Source organism: Pteropus vampyrus, unplaced genomic scaffold (assembly GCF_000151845.1).
Source record: "Pteropus vampyrus isolate Shadow unplaced genomic scaffold, Pvam_2.0 Scaffold1, whole genome shotgun sequence".
Taxonomy (NCBI): domain Eukaryota; kingdom Metazoa; phylum Chordata; class Mammalia; order Chiroptera; family Pteropodidae; genus Pteropus; species Pteropus vampyrus.
Genome location: NW_011888782.1, coordinates 16,842,586 through 16,864,178, shown reverse-complemented (window position 1 = coordinate 16,864,178; position 21,593 = coordinate 16,842,586). Strand labels below are relative to the sequence as shown.

General features: G+C 39.0%; 1 long non-coding RNA gene across 2 annotated transcripts in view; it reads right to left on the bottom strand.

The window, feature by feature from the left end:
* LOC105288686 overlaps window positions 1–21,593 on the bottom strand; it is a 62,236-nt gene that overhangs the window by 5,146 nt on the left and 35,497 nt on the right. The window contains exon 5 of one of the 2 annotated variants that reach the window (XR_002781907.1): window positions 14,563–14,810. The exons of the other annotated variant lie outside the window; for it this stretch is intronic. This is a non-coding gene — a long non-coding RNA (uncharacterized LOC105288686). Of the gene's footprint in view, window positions 1–14,562; window positions 14,811–21,593 lie in introns of those variants that run through there. 2 annotated transcript variants of the gene reach the window in all.

Genomic DNA, 21,593 nt, shown 5'->3' with positions numbered 1-21,593 from the left:
TAATAAAGGGAGAACCACAAATCCATTCTCTTGTTCTCTCTCTCTACTGTGACCTCACTGTGTAGCCCCAGAGATGCTGTGTCGCCCCAGGTATGCTGGGTACTCTCCGAGTCCTATGAGTAATAAACCTTGTTTCTTTCAAAGTTCCTGATGGTTGTTGCTGAGGTTCCTGTTGCAATCACAACCACAAGGACTGGTCTAGCCTCAAAATTGGGGAAATGGTGAGTGTTTTCAGCCATTTCTAGCCAATAACATCACTGTCTACAGGCTGAGACACAAAATAAATGACTACTTTGAAGGTCTTGTTTGTTAAATCTGACATCTAGCTGCTCACATGCAGTATCTGTTGCTTATTTTTTCCTTCAGTGGATAAGTCATACTTTCTTGTCTCTCTCTTCACCTGGTCCTCTATCCTACAGCCTGAAATATGAATGCGATGGTTGGAACTCCAACAGCTATTTAGACCATAAAGAGTCCTAGGAATGGAAGGGTGGAAAGCTTAAAGAGCCTGTGTTCCTGATGATAACTTAGACTCTCCATACCAGCTCCAGACTGCATATGTGTGTATGTGTGACAATAAAACCTTGTCACATGAAAGGCTTATTCATTGTTAATTTGGATTTTCTGTCACATGCAGCTGAAATAAATCTTAACTGATCCAGTGTCTGAATCAAACTAAGTACATAGATCTGATTTGATTTTTGCATGTTATTTAAATGTATTATTTCATTATTTACAGCCCCATGTAAATCCTAAAATAGGTCAGATTGTAAGCACTAAGTTCATGTTAGAACCTTTAGTATTCTAATAGTCAGGTCTAATATATAGTTGGCGTTCACACATATGGTCATGCTAGTTGTTTACAACTGACTGCAGTACTGAACAAGAAGTGACCATGCCATATCTGTTGTTAAATATTTTAAAAATCACCCCACATAAGAATTGCATTCACTGATTTACATATTTAAAAAATAGTTATGGAATGTATTGTGCTAGGTGTTGACTCAATAGAGAATGAAAAGGAACACAGACCCTGCCTACTCATAGACCAATGAGGCTATAGGCATTATTAAAAGAGTCGTATGTGTGTGTATACGTTTCTATACATATTATGACACATGAGAGGTAGAAGGACCAGAAAAATGCTGTTCTGAGAGTGCATATTTGGGGAATGTGACCTAGTCAGGAGGTTAGGAAAAGCGTGAGGAGGCTGAGATCTGTCTGAAGGATGGGTAGACGTTAACAACGTAAAGGGAAGAGCAGATGCAAAGGCCCTGTGGAGAGAGGGGTCATGGTGTGAGGCATGAACACACATTTGGTGTGGCTTGAATAGAGAGAACAAGGGACAAGATGAAGTCCATGAGGCAGGGAGAATCCAGACTATGCCTGGCCATATAAGCCATATTAAAGAGTCCCATAAGGATCACTGTCCTTTATCACCTAATGTCCAATATTTTGAAACCCATTATTTGTCATATATTTTTGTCCCTTTGTTGTTGTTTTCTCTACCTTTTCCTTAAGTGCAATAGTACTATGGGGCACCATTCAAGGATCATCAGCATGAATAGTCTTCATTTATCGCCCTCCCCAGACTCAGGTAAATCCAGCCTGGTCCAAACGTTCCTGAACTCAGAGCTGGGGACCTGGAACAAAGCTCAGTGCCCCAGAGTGTCTGGATCATCCAGATGAATGGCCTAGCTGCATGATCAAAGCCTAGAATCATCTTTCATCATCCATATTCCAGAAATGCCTCTTACAACCTTTGCTCATTTCATTGCTATCAGTTATCAGTTACCGCTTGACCCAAGACCTTGTCCTACTACATCTCAGAATTGGCCTTGGAAGTGCCCTTCATGGTCTCTGGTTCTCTACACACTCCTCACATGTGTGGCTCGCATTACAGATGTATTGGACAATGCCAGTTTAGACTTTTATTTCTTCACTTGTATTATAACCTGAACTTGAAAACATAGTTACCATTGACCACTAGGTGGCATCCTATCACTAAGTATATTATATTTCGAGTAAGCACATTAAGACAGATTTCTTTGTTTGAGATCATCTGATCTGACCAGGAAAATGCCAGTCTCATGTGTCCCCTCTTCAGTCTGGCCGGTCTAGTCTCAGTACTTTGCCCACAGGGAATATGCCTTCCACTTTTGCCCTTTCATTTATCAATAAGACAGTGGGAAGAACAATAGGGCCACAAACCCTTTTCATTAGATAGTACAAGGAAGTCAAGGCCACACTATTTACAGCAAATATTGCAAATTAAAATAAATCAAGATATCTTCTCCTGTGGGTACTTTGGCTCTGGTTCCTTGCTACTGTTTAACTTCCCGTGATGATGTAGCCCTATTTCATAAACCCTTCATGTAGCTATACCTTGCTCAATTATAGCAAATATTGGGAAACCTGACTCAACTCTCTCTGCATCTTGTCCTAGTGCACTTGTAAATTGACAAGGCTTGCTCTCTGATTTCCTGTCATGGCATTTTGCTTTATTTCATGTCCCTGCCATTCTTAAATCAAAGCATTGTCCACCTGCAGTATATGTCAGTGCCTCTGTTTGTCCTGTACATTGGCCACTCTGTGAAGGACTTCACCCCTGGCAGAGTATTATAAGATGCAGAGAATTTTAAAGTAGGGAAAGTGGAGGGGGAGATCGACAGGTTAGTTAGTGAGACATAGCAGTCCTGCTAACTAATGTGGGAATCCCCTGCTAGTTTGCATTCTGTTCAACTCTTTTGAGAAAAAAACCAAAAAACCAAAAAAAAAAAAAAAAACAGAAAATGAGAAACTAGGGAAAGTGGAGGGGGAGATCGACAGGTTAGTTAGTGAGACATAGCAGTCCTGCTAACTAATGCGGGAATCCCCTGCTAGTTTGCATTCTGTTCAACTCTTTTGAGAAAAAAACAAAAAACCAAAAAAAAAAAACAGAAAATGAGAAACCGGCAGGGTGTGAAAAGATACTTAATTAGAAATGTGAAGCACCAGGCAAACTAGACTGTCACTCGGACCCAGGGTAAGAAGGAGGCTGGCCAAGCGATGATATCAGAAAATGAAAAGCAACAGGTTAGTGGGAAGAGTCAAGATCCATGTGGAAATTAAGGAGCATAGTGATGAAGGGGGGATATGAGAGGCTAAGATCTGAAGTACAGGTTCAGCACTGTCCTGGAGAAGCAAGTGCCCTGAGCTTCACACATGGTTGCCCTTCTTTGTGGCGAATATATTGTAATGCCTGCTATTTTCATCTAGGCCTCTTTTTCTTTATCTGTAAAATAAGGAGGTTCAACTAGACACTGTAGGAAAAAAGATGAAAGATATGGAAATGGAGCAAAAACAATTACTGGGTGTCTTCAATGGAAGAATAGGCAGACATTATCTAAACATTCCTTTCTGGGTTATCTAAGTCTATGGATTATTTGTGTCTTTCATTTTTTAATTTTTGAGCTCTTTTTTAAGTCTATAAATTGTAGATAACTGATAGCAATAAAAATGATTCTTGTCCATACAAATGCAAATACATTTTGATATGTGGAAAGGCAATCGAATTCCCTCTTTCCCTGTGTTCTTCCAATTTTGTCACGTGCCATCTGTGTCCATTTGGTGCTTTCTGTTGACAGAAGTAGCTTTGGCTTACTACCCTGAGGTGATCTCAGCTAAGACCACATTGCAAGAAACGTTGGTGGAGTGAGATTTGGGGTGAGCAGCCTTGAGAGAAAATGTATATATGAGAGAAGGAATTCTGCAAGGGATCTTCACAAATCTGGAATAAATCTCCTTCCTTTTCCTCACTGTGATGACTTTAAAAATAAAAAGCCAGCTAGTGAGAGGCAACAGGCATTTATTTGAGATCAAAGAATAGCTATTTGGGAAGCACTGATTCAGACAGAAACCCAAGTAGTGTTCCGATTATGAGGTGAAGGCAAGGGGTATTTATGAGAAAGAGAACGGAAATAATGACATGAACAGAAGAAAAGAATTTCTACTGGTGCAAATGAGTTAAGATGTTCTTTAGCTATATATGGTGGTGCTAATTCTAAAGAATGTCCTTAATTTCTAGTTCTCATAGCTAGGATGTGTGCTTTCCTGTTAGCTTTGCAAACAGTTGTTTAGACTACAATGTTGGTTTGGCCCAGTCCAAAGGTTATTTGCCCGGTTCAAACATTCCAAAGGTTTGAGGAGTAAGAGGTGCAAGGCAATTCCTCTGGGATGGCAGCTCTGACTCCATTTTGAAATGGGTCTGTTGACATCATTTTTCACAACTGTGTATTTTTGATGAGATAATTATATAACCTGGAGACAAACAATATTTATAAACATTGGCTATCTTAGCTTGATTCTCCTGAAATGAGAGCTTACCTTTCAAGCTTATGTGTAAGTCATTTATTTCAGAACGTGATCCCAGGCGACATGAGTGAAAACAGGGATGGAGGAAAAACCATTACAAGGATGCAAGATTAAGTTGACTATCACTAAGGGTGACTGGTCGGTCAATCCTTTGAGAAGCCATATGAAATTTATATTCAAACTGTCCAATGTGGGGAAGCATTTGAGATCTTGCTCCCTGGCATATATCATCAGTTTGGCTCAAATAAACTCATAAAAATTCTCAAAAACAAACAAACAAATAAAAACTGTGCAACGTGGGGATGAAACAGAAAAACATTTATCCATCAGGTCCTGTTCATCAAAAGCTGCTTATTGGGGCATGAGCTTCCCACACACCTAAGTCCTGAACTGGTTTAGAGAGGCCAGGGCAAGAAATGAAAGGCTTGGTGAGGTACTTGTTGAAACCTAAGTGTAAGTAATCACAACAGCAGAGCCTAAACAAAAGGCGAGTCTAAGACAGCAGTGTGTGCATAAATGCTTAGCAACCAGCTTTCAAAACAGGGAAGAAGCCCTGATTTGTAACATGTGCCAATATCCATGGTATACATACTCCCACCATAGCCAACTTCAAGCTACTACGTGATGTCACTGAAGACACAGTTGAGAATAGATGTACACAACGGGCCCTTATGAGCCAGCAAGAGCCAGCTCCAGAACACCTCTGGGAAAGGATTTGGAGTGGTGCCCAAGATATGCCCGATACCCTATTACTCAGGATTCTTACAGTTACAACTCAAATTATCTTAAGATTTTAAAGCATTTTAGGCAAAGAGGAAATGTATTGGCTCATGTGATTAAAAGATGCAGAAGTGGAGCTGACCAGATTTAGCTGCTCAAAAAGCAAAGGTGAAGATCTCTTTGTTTGCCTCTGTCTTCTTCCTATTGGCTTCATTCCCAGGCAGTCTCTTCCTCCATAGTAGCAAAATGAACACCATTAACTTCAAGTTTTCATACTATCAGCAAGGCATCACCAGCAGAAAGGTGCTCTTTCTCAGTAGTTTCAGGAGTGAGAGAGCAGGGAGCCTAGAGTTTTTCTAGATTTGACTATATAGTGACGACCTATTAAAGGAAAACTGTTTCTCTACTCACAATACTTCTGACACCAAATGTGTGAGTGATTTTTCCCCACATTAACAAATTTTCCAACTTTCCAGACACTAACTGGGTGTCCTGTAATTTAGCTTAGTTCTGACACTACTTGGAGTTGATTAGACACTGCAGATGTCAGTCACAGGTAATGGGTCCCAGGTAATCCATACTCCTGTCTGATTTGGCTACAAAGTCAGGAGTTCCCATAACCTGCCCTTCTGCCTCCAGTTTTGATAATTTGCTAGAATGGTTCACAAAGCTCAAGAAAACATTTACTATGTTTACCAGTTTATTATAAAGAATAGTATAAAAGATACAAATGAAAGGCTAAATGAAGACGTACATCAGGCAAGATCTGGAAGTGTCCTGAGTGCAGGAACTTCTGTCCCAATGGAATCTGGGATACACCACTCTCTGGCATGTGGATTCATTCACCAACCCAGAAGCTCTCCAAACCTAAATCCAAAGGGATTTTTATGGACGCTTCATCATGAAGGCATGAATGATTAATAGCTCAATCTCCAGCCCCTCTCCCCTCCCTCTAATCATGGCTTGTTCTTTCTGGTGACCAGCCCCCATTTTGTAGCTATCCAGGAGCCATTAGAACGAAAGACTTTCTTATCACTGGAGAAATTACAAGGTTTTTAGGAGCTCTGTGTCCCGAACTGACAGCAGAGACCAAACATTCATTTTTTAAATATGTCACACATATGTATATTTGTATATGCATATTTGAGGCCCTCCTTCCACATGGATGTAATGTTGCATACTCTACACACTTTTCTCCATCTTTCTTTTTTCATGTAACAATATGTTAGATATCATTTCATAGCCCCTATAGCAATCTTCTTTATTCCTTTTATAGCTGCGTAGTACTCCACTGCATGACTGTATCATGTCTTCTCTTATAGACATTGTGTGGTTTCTAATCCTTTGTGCCACAATGAGTAGTTTTATGCACACATCTTTTCACATTTTTTTTTTTGCTAGAGAATTTGTTGATCATCAACAGCTGATCATAAGAGAGACAGTTAGTCATTATGTGCCTCCTAATTGGAGAACACAATATGACCCATGAGGTAGTCTTGCCAAAAGAACAAACCTAAAGCAGATTCCTAAAAGTAGAATTACTGGGTCAAAAGTTAAATGTTCATGTAATTTTTCTGGATATTGACAAACTTCCTTCCATATGGGCTTTACCGGTTGGCATTTCCACCAGCAAGTTTTGAGAACCGGTTTCTGCAAAGCTTTGCCAAGACAGTGGGCTGTCAAACTTTTGGCTTTCATCAGTATGGGAGAGAAGAAATTGTATGTCAAGATCAGTTTAATTTTCTCTTATTACAAATAAGATTGGTCATCTTTTCATATGGCTAAGAGACACTTGCATTTTTTTTCTTGTCAACTATCTTTTCAAATCTCTAGTGTATCTTTTCTATGGGATTGGTTGTTTTCTTCTCTATGTATTTCCTAGAGCTGCCATGGAAAAGGTCTAGAAACAATGATAAACCCTCCAGAAATGAGCATCCTTAGCATCCGAATGTGGTTTCCAAAGACCATGTCTCACTGGAAAAGATAAAGGCTCTTCGGGGACTTATGAGGTAGTCGTGCCAATAGGACAAATCCAGGGCAGATTAAATCTCTAGATCCAACTATAGGAAATACAGAGGGCAGAGGAACATGTTAAATACACCATAAGGAAAGCAATCAGCAAAATCTAGCCAGCACTGTTGATTAGAACTTTCTGTAATGATGAAAATATATTATATTTGCACTGTCCAGCCATTAGTCAACATATTGTGCACATGTATCTCTAAACCAGATATGAACTCTTTCTTCCTCCAAAGCTGGTCATAAGAAAATCTCCACGAGGTCATGGGTGTGAGTTGATGGAGGGACAGCAATGCAGCAAGAGTGGGTGTCAAAGGAGGAGCAGGTGCTGAACAGGTCTCAGCCATCTGCTCAGACACCTTGCTTATGCCTTCTAGATCTGCTCCAATCTGATCTCGTACATACCACTATCATTTGATGATGGATTGCTGTTGCACATGTCTGACCTCATGAGTTGACAGGTCAGAGGGCACGCAGTTCACAGTGTTACCTAATTTTCCATAGTCAAGCATTCTGTCTATATCAGGGCTTAGTAGCAAAACGGAAACTTCCTTGAGAGAGGAATAGTTAATAGCAGAAGAGGGCATGGCTTTGCTCCCAAATCATACCTATTTTTATTTTCCTACTGGGGCTTACCAGAGTCTTTGTCTGGTACTTTTATTTACCAAACAACACTCAAATGCTATGCTGTGTTAAAAGGCCCAAGTGGCAGAGTGTCATGTACCCACAGCCTGGATTTGCTACACAGTGTTTATTTTTTTCTTTTATTAAAATTTTTTTCAACTATTGTTGACATACAATATTATATTAGTTTCAGGTGTACAACATAGTGATTAGACATTTATATAACTTATGAGATGATCACCCTGATAAGTCCATCAACCCCTCTGGCAGAGAGGCAGGGAATAGCTTTGTACGTACTGGGGATTGGGTTTAATTTTAATTGCATTTTAATAATATTTTTCCTGCTCTGGGCAGTGGTGGCAAATGGAGAAATGAGTATTTAATAAAAATTCCAAGCTGCAAACTAATAATAATAAAAAAAAGTCCGGATACTCTGAATATACATTTCTTCCTCATGAGAGGCATTCAGGCTGAGAAAAAGTTTGACATAGAGAATTAAAAAACAGCAGGGTGAATTCTCTTTTCTCTTTTGTTTTGAAATGTAAGCGCTGTATCTAGACATGGAAATAAACACACAATTGTTCGGCGTAATTATATCTATTGTCTATGGGGCTGAATCAGTCTTGCTGGGAAGGATAGACTAATGAAGAGGTTAACACTATTTCTTCCTTCCCACTCGGGCGCATACTGGAACACGTACAGCTTTGGAAACATAAAGTAGTGTTTTCGATGTCTTTATTAAGCCCATCATTTGATTTCCTTTTATTGCAGTCCCGGTGATGGTGGGTGCAGACTTACAGTGAAGTGAGAGGCTCTGGAGACATTCTGGAAATAAAACGCGACAGGAGCAAGTAACTGGGGCTCCATTGACTGGGGCTCTCACAGCACTGCTTCCTTCCTGGCTATTTATGACCTTAAGTTCAGCTTTCTAAGCCCATTTTCCCTTCTGAAAAATGGGAAGGAGGGTGACAATAATAATATCCAATTGTTTAGAAGATTAAATGAGATAATACATGTGAAGCACTTGGTTTGGGGTTGGCATCTAGTAAGTACTCTAATAAAGTTTGTTATTATTGCATCATTCTTGAGCAGTCTTAACTGGGCTGGGGTTATTGCAGTGGCAGTGTTTTCAGGAAAGAATATAAGAAATTGCCAATCTGGGTGCTCAAGCCTAAACTCTTAATACTACCGCCTACTAATTTCATCAATACAGCCTCATTCTTCTGAGGCTTAAGGGCCTTTGTAGATCCAGGTGTTGCCAATTAAAACCAAAGGCCTGAAGACAAGGTCTTCTTTCTGCACTGCCTCAGAGGGCAGCGCCCTGGGAGGGACAGGGGCGCAGGCGCAGGCGCAGAACGCCGGCTCTAGAAGGATGGTTTGGCTGTAGCACCAAAATGCCTGGGTTTAAATCCATGTAATTTTTCTGATATTGACAAACTTCCTTCCATATGGGCTTTACCGGTTGGCATTTCCACCAGCAAGTTTTGAGCACCGGTTTCTGCAAAGCTTTGCCAAGACAGTGGGCTGTCAAACTTTTGGCTTTCATCAGTATGGGAGAGAAGAAATTGTATGTCAAGATTAGTTTAATTTTCTCTTATTACAAATAAGATTGGTCATCTTTTCATATGGCTAAGAGACACTTGCATTTTTTTTCTTGTCAACTATCTTTTCAAATCTCTAGTGCATCTTTTCTACGGGATTGGTTGTTTTCTTCTCTATGTATTTCCTAGAGCTGCCATGGAAAAGGTCTAGAAACAATGATAAACCCTCCAGAAATGAGCATCCTTAGCATCCGAATGTGGTTTCCAAAGACCATGTCTCACTGGAAAAGATAAAGGCTCTTCGGGGACTTATGAGGTAGTCGTGCCAATAGGACAAATCCAGGGCAGATTAAATCTCTAGATCCAACTATAGGAAATACAGAGGGCAGAGGAACATGTTAAATACACCATAAGGAAAGCAATCAGCAAAATCTAGCCAGCACTGTTGATTAGAACTTTCTGTAATGATGAAAATATATTATATTTGCACTGTCCAGCCATTAGTCAACATATTGTGCACATGTATCTCTAAACCAGATATGAACTCTTTCTTCCTCCAAAGCTGGTCATAAGAAAATCTCCACGAGGTCATGGGTGTGAGTTGATGGAGGGACAGCAATGCAGCAAGAGTGGGTGTCAAAGGAGGAGCAGGTGCTGAACAGGTCTCAGCCATCTGCTCAGACACCTTGCTTATGCCTTCTAGATCTGCTCCAATCTGATCTCGTACATACCACTATCATTTGATGATGGATTGCTGTTGCACATGTCTGACCTCATGAGTTGACAGGTCAGAGGGCACGCAGTTCACAGTGTTACCTAATTTTCCATAGTCAAGCATTCTGTCTATATCAGGGCTTAGTAGCAAAACGGAAACTTCCTTGAGAGAGGAATAGTTAATAGCAGAAGAGGGCATGGCTTTGCTCCCAAATCATACCTATTTTTATTTTCCTACTGGGGCTTACCAGAGTCTTTGTCTGGTACTTTTATTTACCAAACAACACTCAAATGCTATGCTGTGTTAAAAGGCCCAAGTGGCAGAGTGTCATGTACCCACAGCCTGGATTTGCTACACAGTGTTTATTTTTTTCTTTTATTAAAATTTTTTTCAACTATTGTTGACATACAATATTATATTAGTTTCAGGTGTACAACATAGTGATTAGACATTTATATAACTTATGAGATGATCACCCTGATAAGTCCATCAACCCCTCTGGCAGAGAGGCAGGGAATAGCTTTGTACGTACTGGGGATTGGGTTTAATTTTAATTGCATTTTAATAATATTTTTCCTGCTCTGGGCAGTGGTGGCAAATGGAGAAATGAGTATTTAATAAAAATTCCAAGCTGCAAACTAATAATAATAAAAAAAAGTCCGGATACTCTGAATATACATTTCTTCCTCATGAGAGGCATTCGGGCTGAGAAAAAGTTTGACATAGAGAATTAAAAAACAGCAGGGTGAATTCTCTTTTCTCTTCTCTTTTGTTTTGAAATGTAAGCGCTGTGTCTAGACATGGAAATAAACACACAATTGTTCGGCGTAATTATATCTATTGTCTATGGGGCTGAATCAGTCTTGCTGGGAAGGATAGACTAATGAAGAGGTTAACACTATTTCTTCCTTCCCACTCGGGCGCATACTGGAACACGTACAGCTTTGGAAACATAAAGTAGTGTTTTCGATGTCTTTATTAAGCCCATCATTTGATTTCCTTTTATTGCAGTCCCGGTGATGGTGGGTGCAGACTTACAGTGAAGTGAGAGGCTCTGGAGACATTCTGGAAATAAAACGCGACAGGAGCAAGTAACTGGGGCTCCATTGGGGCTCCATTGACTGCGGCTCTCACAGCACTGCTTCCTTCCTGGCTATTTATGACCTTAAGTTCAGCTTTCTAAGCCCATTTTCCCTTCTGAAAAATGGGAAGGAGGGTGACAATAATAATATCCAATTGTTTAGAAGACTAAATGAGATAATACATGTGAAGCACTTGGTTTGGGGTTGGCATCTAGTAAGTACTCTAATAAAGTTTGTTATTATTGCATCATTCTTGAGCAGTCTTAACTGGGCTGGGGTTATTGCAGTGGCAGTGTTTTCAGGAAAGAATATAAGAAATTGCCAATCTGGGTGCTCAAGCCTAAACTCTTAATACTACCGCCTACTAATTTCATCAATACGGCCTCATTCTTCTGAGGCTTAAGGGCCTTTGTAGATCCAGGTGTTGCCAATTAAAACCAAAGGCCTGAGGACAAGGTCTTCTTTCTGCACTGCCTCAGAGGGCAGCGCCCTGGGAGGGACAGGGGCGCAGGCGCAGGCGCAGAACGCCGGCTCTAGAAGGATGGTTTGGCTGTAGCACCAAAATGCCTGGGTTTAAATCTTACCTCTCAGAAACCGGCGACGTGGGTTTCATTATTGACACCACTCTTAGGTGCTTCAGTTTCCCCATTCGTAAAAAAGGAATACTATTAATATAGTATTTATGATGTTGCCCTGTGGAGAATTTTAAAAAGGCAACCGTTCTGGCTTTGTTGCATCCTCACAAGCTAGATGCACACTAGTTTTTCCTCCATTCAGGGAGGGGAGCGCATGCGCACAACACAGAAGGGAATTCTTAATAAAGGCAGGTGCTATTGGTAGATATAGATCTGGACCAAAAAAAAAAACAACAAAAAAACAAAAAAACAAAAAAACAACCCAAGTGGCCTCGATAATAATGGCCAATGCTTTTTATAGTCCTCACTCAGTGCTAGGCACTGTTTAAATACTTTACTGCATGAGTTCCTGACTTTTCATCAAAAGCCTATGATGTAGGTTGGATTATGATTTCTGTTTTACAGATGAGACGTCGCAGGTGCAGAGAGATCACAGCTAGTAAGGGGTGGAGCCGATTCAAACTCAGGCAAGTTCATGCTTTTCATCAACAGGCTGCCTTTGAACATCCAGAAACATAAGATGGGTAGAACCCAACATCACTCAAGACTTAGATCATCACATACGGTCATCCGGCACTTATGTCTTGGTTTCCGGAGGCAGGGACAGCTACAGGGGTTTGGCATCCTGGGAATCACTGCCTGCTTTGTGGAGCTTGTCTGAGCTGGAGCCTCTGTGCATATATAACATCATTGCTCTCTCTGCGAAGGCTTGTACACGCAGTGGGGGAAACAAAGCTCCTGGTGTTTTTTGCAAAATAAAAGCTTAAAAAATCCGCCATTCTGAATACATGCTCACAGATGAAAACAAGTTCACCTGACGTTGCTAAATCTGGCACCTCTAGGCAGTGGCTGCTCAGTTCTTCTGTGTGATGTTTCCTCCTCTTAACCCATTTTTTTTCTTCCAGCGCTTGCTGCAAAAACCTGCCGCGAGCTGCTGTAACCTGACAATTCCTTGCCTTAGCTCCCGGTGTCTCTCTTGCTTTCTGCCCCTGAGGTAGCTGCAAACTGCTCCACCATATTATTTTGCCTATCCACTCCCACAGTGTCCAATCACTCGTCAACACAAACTAGACTGTGATAAATTCTCTTATTCTTGTTCTCATATGGACCAGTATGAGTAGAATAGATAATCAGAGATATATGCTGTGGCATAGTTATATGTATACTTGATATCACTAAGAAATGCCCGATTGCTCTCCAGGAAGTCTGCACCACTCCTGCCAGCAGGGCCTGCAGAATCCTACACTCCCAGTCCCAGCCAATACTGGGCATTATCCATTTTTCGAATTCTCGCCAGTCTAAAGGGTGTAAAGTGAAATCTCAAAGCTGTTTTATTTTGTATTTCTCTAATTACTAAAGAGTTTGAGCATCCCATTATATGTCTGTTAGCCTGTTTGGTTTTGTCTCTTACATATTGCTCATTTTCCTGTTGTGGTTCCTCTTTTTCTTGTCGATTTGCAAGAGTTTCTTGTACATTTTAGATATTAGTCATCTATCAGTTTTAGACATTATAACTACTTTCTCCTATTTTATTTGTTAACTTTTCCCATAATGTTCTTCATTGAATATAAATAGTTAATTTGTTTTATCAAAATTTTTCCTATGGTTTGTGGTTTTGAGTTTCATTGAAGTCTTTCTCAACATAGACAGTTTCCCATATTTTCTCACTTTGATTTTATATATTTGTTTAGGCCTTTAATCCATCTGGAGCTCACCTTTGTATCTGGTATTAGGTAGGGATTCAGTTTCATTTTTCTCAAAAATGTGTGTTAGCTTTCCTAAGATCTCTTCCTAAACAACCACTCTCTCCCCATTGCTTTGTGGAGCCAGAAAGTGGCATGTTTGTCATATGTTGGTAGAGCCTCCTTGAGACTATAGATAAGCCAGATAAGGTAGAACTGAGTGGTGGAGGGAGGAGAAATGTTGTTTGCGCTCCAGATATTTCTAAAGCCAGAAATCTACCCCGTTTCATTTCTACTCGGGTTTTTGTCATTTGCAACTGAAGTGACTATTACAACCAAGATGCCCTAATTTAACTTCTATCTAGAAGACCTAATTTCATATCCTGCTGAGATTCAAATTATAATGACAATTCTAGCCAACATAATTTATTTTTACTTATACCAATTAATTGAATGTGTGACATGTTTTGTTGGGTTCTTTTGTTCTCTTTCAACCTGAGGCAGAAGAATAGTATGCAGTTGAAAATGTGATTTCATTCTGAGATAATTGGAAAAGATCTTGAGAAACTGGCAATTAAAAAGTTCACGGAAAAGACATAGGAAATTTTTCGACCTTGGATTAGGCAAAGATTTATTAGGTACAAAACCAAAAGCATAACTCATAAAAAAAATTGGTAAATTCAAGTTCATCAAAATTAAAACTTTTTTCTCTTCGAAAGATACTGTTAAGAGAAAGAAAACACAAGTAATAGCCTGGGAGAAAATATTTGCAAAACACTTATCTGATAAAAGACTTGTATCCAGAACATATAAAGAACTCTCAAAACTCAATAATAAGAAAAGAACCTATTCAACAAGAACTGGGCAAAAGATTTGAACAGACACTTCACTAAAGAAGATATATAGTTGGCAAATAAGCACATTTGGAAAGATATTGAAAAGATGCTTAATATCATTAGTCGCTAGGGAAATTAAAACCACAGTATGATAGTACTACACATTCTTTATAAGGGCTAAAATAAAAAAGATTAATAATACCAAGTGCTGGTGAAGATGTGGAGTAAATAGGACTCTCATACACTACTGGTGTAAGTGTAAAATCACTCACTGGTAACTGTTCAGCATAAATCCTCCAAAAAGCATTGTATTAGTTCCTAGAGGTTCTTTTTAAAAATACCACAAACTAGGTGGTTTAAAATAACAGAATTTTATTTTATCACAGTTCTGGAGTCCAGAAGTCCAAAATAAAATGTAGGCAGAGTTTGTTCCTTCTGAGGATTGTGAGGGAAAGTATGTTCCATGTCTTTCTCTTGGCTTCTAGAGATGGTCAGCAATCCTTAGCTTTCCTTGGCTTATAGATTCATCACTCCATCTCTGCCTTTGTCTTCACATGGCCATCTTCTCCCTGTGTGCCCTGTCTCTGTGTCTCTCCTCTTCTCCTTATAAGGACACAAGCCATATAGATGAAAACTCACTCTACTCAAGTATAACTTCATCTTAACTTTGTAGATTACATCTGCAAAGGCTTTATTTCCATATAGGATCACATTCACAAGTACCGGGGGTTAGCACTTCAGATCTTTTTGGAGGATACAATTTGGAAGACACATGAGCTAGAATATTCATAAAAGCACTATTTGTATAGCAGAAAACTGAAAACTATTCAATGGCTCATCAACACTCAAATAGATAAATAAATCATGATATATTCATGAAGTGGGATACCATAGAGCAATGAAAATAAACAGCTTACAACTGCAAATGAAATGTATGACTCTCCCAAGCATAATGCTGAATGAAATAAATAAAAAACAAAACAGTATATAATGTATGATTCTACTTACGTAAAGTATAAAAACAGGTAAAACTATTCAGTTAGAAGTCAGGAGAGTGGTTATATTTGGGGGATTAGTGACTGGAAGGAAGTGTAAGAGGCTTTCTGGGGTGCTAGAAATCTTGTTTCTTGCTGTGAGTGTTGGTTACATGAGTGAGTTGAGTTTGTGAAAATTCATTGAACTGTACAGTTAAAATATATTCCCTCCTATACATGTTATACTTTGATTAAAAGATTTTTCATAAGTCATGCTCATGACTTGAGGTTTTCTCTAATTTAATTTCTATACTAAGACTATTTTTTCAAAGAAGCCATCAGCATTATTCATAAGTCTACCAGGAATCAAGCGACAGAAATGTATTGGCATCAACAATGCTTACTTTGTTGATTTTGAAGATTACTATGAATTCAAATGGAAAAGTACAAGTTTTACACTTATCTATTTTTTGAACAGATAATTCAGACACGTAGTATATAATTAGAATGGTCAAAGAGTAGTAAGTAACCTTAAAAACTATCCCGGGTTCTTTAGCAATAACAATCTTTTTGGTAGTGAGTGAGGTCTAGGAAATGATAAGTACTATAAGGGGCATAAACTAGGCTTACAAACAAAATAATCATTTTTCACCAGAATATTTAAGTCTTTCAGAGATCAAGAAAGGCCCAGGCTATCATTTTTTGAGGATACAGATATGGATAGATAATGTATAGACATAAAGAATTGCCCAAAAAGTGTAACAAATGTTGTGATGTATGTTTTGTAATATAGTTTGTCTTTATATTTAATGAATTTAATAATTTTAACACAAAACTATCCCAAACAATGTAACTGCATTTCACTATAGAAAATATCAAAAGTCTTAATGTGGGACTATGAAGGCATTATTCTAGATGGTGGGGATACATCAGAGAACAGAAGAGATAAAAAAAAAAAAATCCTTGCCCTCATAGAGTTTGCATTCTATCTGGAAGGAGACAGACAATAAAAACAATAAATATACTAATTCTATGGTACGGTAGAGGTGAAAAGTTACAGTGAGGAAAAAAGTAGAGCAAGATAAAAGTGTTCGGGGGAGAGAGGGACTGCGATTCTAATGGGGTGGGCAGGTTAGGCTTCCTTGAGAAGGTGACAGTTGAGTGAAACCTTGAAGAAGAAAAGGGAGTGAGTCATATGGATATCTGGGAGGCGGGGGCAAGATTCACTTTGAATAGAGGGTACAAATGTTGCAAAGTCTCTAAGATACTGGCATGTTTTAGAAATAGCAAAGATGAACATCTGGAGAGGAGTCTGTGCAAAGAGAGCATTAGGAGACGAATTAGAGAGGTACAAGGGGTCCAGATTACGCAGAGCCTCTTAAACACCATAAAGACTGCAGCTTTCACACAGAGAAATGGAGAGTCATTGGAGAGATTAGAACAGAAGGGTGACTTTAACATGATAAGTCCGACTGCCATGTTGAGAATACATTTTAAGAGGCAAAAATAAATGTAGTGGGACCAGAAAGGAGGCTAATCAAATACTCCATGTGAGAGATTATGGAGGTTTAGATCAGGATGACAGCAATACAAGTGGTAACAAATGGTTGTACTTGGATATATTCTGAATGCAGAGCCAGCAGGATTTGCTGACAGACTGCATGGGGGTGGAGGCAGTATGAGAGAAAGACAATAGTCAGGGAAGATGACAGACCAAGAACCGAGATGTGAAAGAAAGAGGGTTGAGTAGGTTTGAAGTAGAAGATCAGGAGCTCCATTTAAATTTGACAGATTGAGATGCCCTACTTGTCTCAAATGGAGATGTCCAGTGGGCAGTTGGGTACACGGGTCTGGAATTCGGGGAAGAGATCTGAGCTATCGATGCTTTTCAGTGCCATCAGCATACAGTGGTACTGAAAGCTGTGAGACCAGATGAGCTCTCCATGAGAGTGAATGTAGAAAAGAGGAAAGGGCCAAGGTCAAAGCCCTGAAGCTCTTTCATATTATGAGGCTGGGAGATAAGGAATAACGAACAAAGGGGAGAAGGCATGGTGGCGGTAGGCAGGAAGGCAGGAAGAAAACTTGGGCAATGTGGAGTCATTGCAGCCAAGAGAAACAAGTGTTTCCAGGAGGTAGGAGCAATCAACTGGATCCAGTGTTGCCAATAGATCAATAAAGATGAACACTTTGAATCGACCATTGGCATTGACAATATGGAGGCCATTGTTGACCTTGACAAAGGCAGTTTCTGGAGAGTGGTGGGAACAAAATCTATCTAAAGTGGATTTAAGAAAGAATAAGAGGAGAGGAATTGACAACATGCCCTGCTGTAAAGAGGAACAGTGAATTGGGATGACAATTAAAGGGGAAGAGTCTTCAAGGTTTTCTTAAGATGAGAGAAATAACATATCCAGTGGTGCACTTGAGCCCTTCCCTTCCCATCCCTACAGGCTCTGCAGGAACATATTATGATAAAGGTGAAATACTGAGGGAAACTCCACAAATTTTAGATATGCTTGATATTCTAGGTATGGAAGTCAGACTCCAGAAATATTTGAGTTTTAATCCTGTTCAGATAGCCAGATTTTTGTTTTAAAGCCAAATCCTATAATACTCTAACCATGAATTCTTGCTTCATAATTGGGACCAGTTCTGCATTCTGCTGAGGATTTAGAGAAAGAACCTAATTTCGATTTAGAGTAATTATTTTAAGAGCATACCTTTTTGATTAAGGTTGCCTGCTTTGGAACCTCAGCTCTACCACTGTGTTATTTTGTAGAAGTTACACAATCTCTCTGGGCTTCAATACCCTCATCTAATAAAATCAGGGTAGTAATATTACTTAATTCATAAGATCATAGGGAGGATTAAATGAAATAATACTTTAAAATAAAACAGTGCCTGGAATGTGGTCAATAATAAATGTTTTTTACTTTTCATAATCTTGCATTCCCAATTAGCTGTGAGTAAATAACATTTTGGTGTATTTTAATTATACCCAAGAGGCCATTTCGTAAATCATTTAGTAAGGTAAAAAAATTGGCATGCAAATGAATGACCTCTTAATCGATCTGTTTAATTTTAAGAAACAGCCTTTCTTCACAATGCTTTCTAGGGAACTATGACAGTCCACCTCACTAGGTGGCCTCTGAATGGGGCTCCTGGAGAGTGAAACAATGAGCCTTAAAGAGCATCCAGCCCAGCATCAGCACACCAGCTGCCACAGAGCATCATAGGTGAGGCTAACTTGGCCTTCAAAGAAGTCACAAGAAGCTCTAAAATTTACTTGCCATCATTCAAAGATCAGGAGATTTCATATGAAAACCTGATTTTCAGCCTCTCGATAAATCAGAAGATCTGACAACCCCAGACCTGCAGTGGTGCTTCCTTTAGACTGGGCCAGTGTCCTCCAGCCTAACACAGCCTCCACCTTCTCCCAGCCCACCTGCTTCTCTCCTTTGCTCCTCCCTGGCTCCTCTAGGAATTTGAGTGTGTAACCTCTAATTAGTCCAATGCTTCCTTTTTCAGATGTGGAAACTGACAGAGAAGTCGAGGGCTGGAACTAGAATCTCGCCCCTCAGTCCAGGGCTCTGTTTTAATACCTAGTGTTGTCTCTTTTATATTTGGTTGTTTTTAGAGAAAGAATGAAGCGAAAAAGCAGGTAAGAGACATGATGGGAGAACTGAAATTTGGGGATTTGACAGGTACCATTTAGATGACTAAAATAAGATGTGAGAAATAGTAGAGGTCGGCAGGATTCTTTTTCTTTTCTTTGTGGAAAATAAATTCTTTTGGGGGGTGGGAGACATGATATAGGTTCAATGCAAAAAATTCAAACAATATGGAAAATACAAAGAAGAGAGTAAAGATTTTCCAGAATTCTACTTTCATTTACAATTTTTGTTAACATTTAGGTGTCTCTTTTAACAGCCCTCTCCATGTATTTATAGATACACTTATTATAGGCTTTCTATGGGCCAAAAATATCTGGGAGTCTGGGGCACATAATCTTTATCAGCCAATTCTTTAATATGGCCAATTGGGAGTTTTCTCAATTATATTAAAGTGCTTATGCAAATGCAATATGAAACCATTTTGCTTACCCCAGCCCTCTTCCAGATTGTTATTCAGCCTACCTACATAGAAATTCTGGGGTTGCTAGCGTGCACATTTGAAATTTTCCTATCTGAGAACATACAAGCTGTTCTGTAAACTGATTTTTCTAGTAATAATATTCCTAGAATATCTGTCTCTAGTTTATAAATACAGACTTGGAAAAAAAACCTCACCTTCAAGAACATCTTTTACATCCTCAAGATAAGCTAGTAGTTCTCTTAAACAGTCTTTGCTCCACCTAATTGATGACTGGAAAGATGGGGACCAGCTAATTGGAACCCAGAGTGCACATTCCAAAGTCTGTATGCTCATGGTAAGTATCGATAGGAACAATTAGTTTTTCAATGATTACATTAGTTAGGTTTCGCTGCAATAATACTACGTAGCAAACAACCCCCAACGGCCAGTGATTTGTAACAACGGACATTTGTTTTTCTCTCACTGGTCCATGCACTGCGTGTGGGTTGGCCAGGCTTGCTGTGGCCTTAGATTTTGGTCCGCTCCATTTGTTTTTCCTTCCAGGAGCCAGGCTAAGTGGGCAATGGTTATCTGGGGCATTCTCTCCTCATGGCAAATGGCAGAAATGCAGGAAGTCAAGCCAAATTTCACAAATTCATATAAAATCTCCGGTCAGCCATAGCTATCTACCCCCACATTCTGTAGACCAAGCCCAAAGTGAATGAGGTGGAGCAGTGTACTCCATCCACAGTAAACCATGTCAAGGGTGGGGAAGGAAGAAAGAATCATGAACAAAAAATACTGTCTACCACAGGGACCAACCAGAATGGAAGATAAAATCAAATTTGGACTACTGTTGAGCCTCATAAATGCGATTTGAATGCACACAGCTTGAGAACTGCAACAGCTTCATCTAGTTTGCCTCTTCAAAGACGCTTTATCACCTAAGACCCTTAATGAAACTTCCTCTCTGATACTTACTCTGCCTTTATATTTAATATGCTTTATGTTCTTATAGATATGTTTTTTATGCTCTTTAGGGTTATGAACACCTCATTTGGGTCTTAAAAAATAAGATTAATCTGGATTATCAACTTTTGAATGTCGAAATAACTATATTCTTCTTTCCCTTTCTCTGCCAAAATCACGCCAATCAACAAAAGTAAATTTCTGTGAATAAAAACAAAGATAACTGCTGCCAGGCAACAGAGAGCATTATTTTTATGTTTTTTGGAAGGTGTAGCATCTTGCTCCACTGTTTCCATGGAGAATCCCAATTGTCAACATTAATCAAATGCTGGAAAATTGAAATTTATGCAAAGAGACTAGCTTAGTAAGCAATTACCCATGCTAATGGACAACTCAGAGAAATATTTAGACACAATCTCTTACCCCAGATGAGGCATTATCCACAGGCATCAGTTGACTCAAGTTAATACTATATGACTCAAGTTAATACAATACTATCAAGTTAATACTATCATGTTAATACTGCTTTTCTAAAGCTATTTCAATAATATTTCATTAAAATCACAAATTACATGTATGCCATTTCTAGTATAAATCACCACTGGATATTTAGGATGCATATGAAGTACATCAGAATACTGTAAGCAATACATAAGGAATGGTTGTAAACAAAGTTGTTTTTATTTTGTTAGCATGATAATGTGTCAATTTCTAAAGATCTTTAACAAATTAATAAGAGAGAATATCCAAGACAATTCAGAAAGAGTAGAAGAAATAGAGAGGGTGGAATTCAAAGAGCAGTCCTATCAGATATTAAAACATACAAAATAAAGAAAGAAACATGTGCCTCTGATGAAAGAATAGACAGCAAAATGTACTAGAACAGGTAAGTAGGATAAAAAAGACATAAAAATAATTGAGTAAAAGAAGATATACAAATGCCCAATAAGCACATGAAAAGATGTTCAACATCATAGGTCATTAGGGAAATCAAAACCATGATCAGATACCACTAGGATGTCTATAATAAAAAGAATAATAATGAGTGTTGGCAAGGATGTGGAGAAATCATTACCATGTTAGTGGGAATGTAAAATGGAATGGCTTCTGTAGAAGCTGGCAGTTCTTCGAAAGGTTAAGCATAGGTTACCATTTGACACAGCAGTGCCACTCCTTATAACCAAAAAGTGGAAACGGCCCAAATATCCATCAACAAATGAATGGATAAATGTGATATGTCTATACAATGGAATATTATTTCCTTATAAAAAGGAATGAAGTATTGACAATGTGACAACATGGATGAACTTTAAAAACATTATGCTAAGTGAAAGAAGCCAGTGAAAAAAAAACACATATTGTATGACTC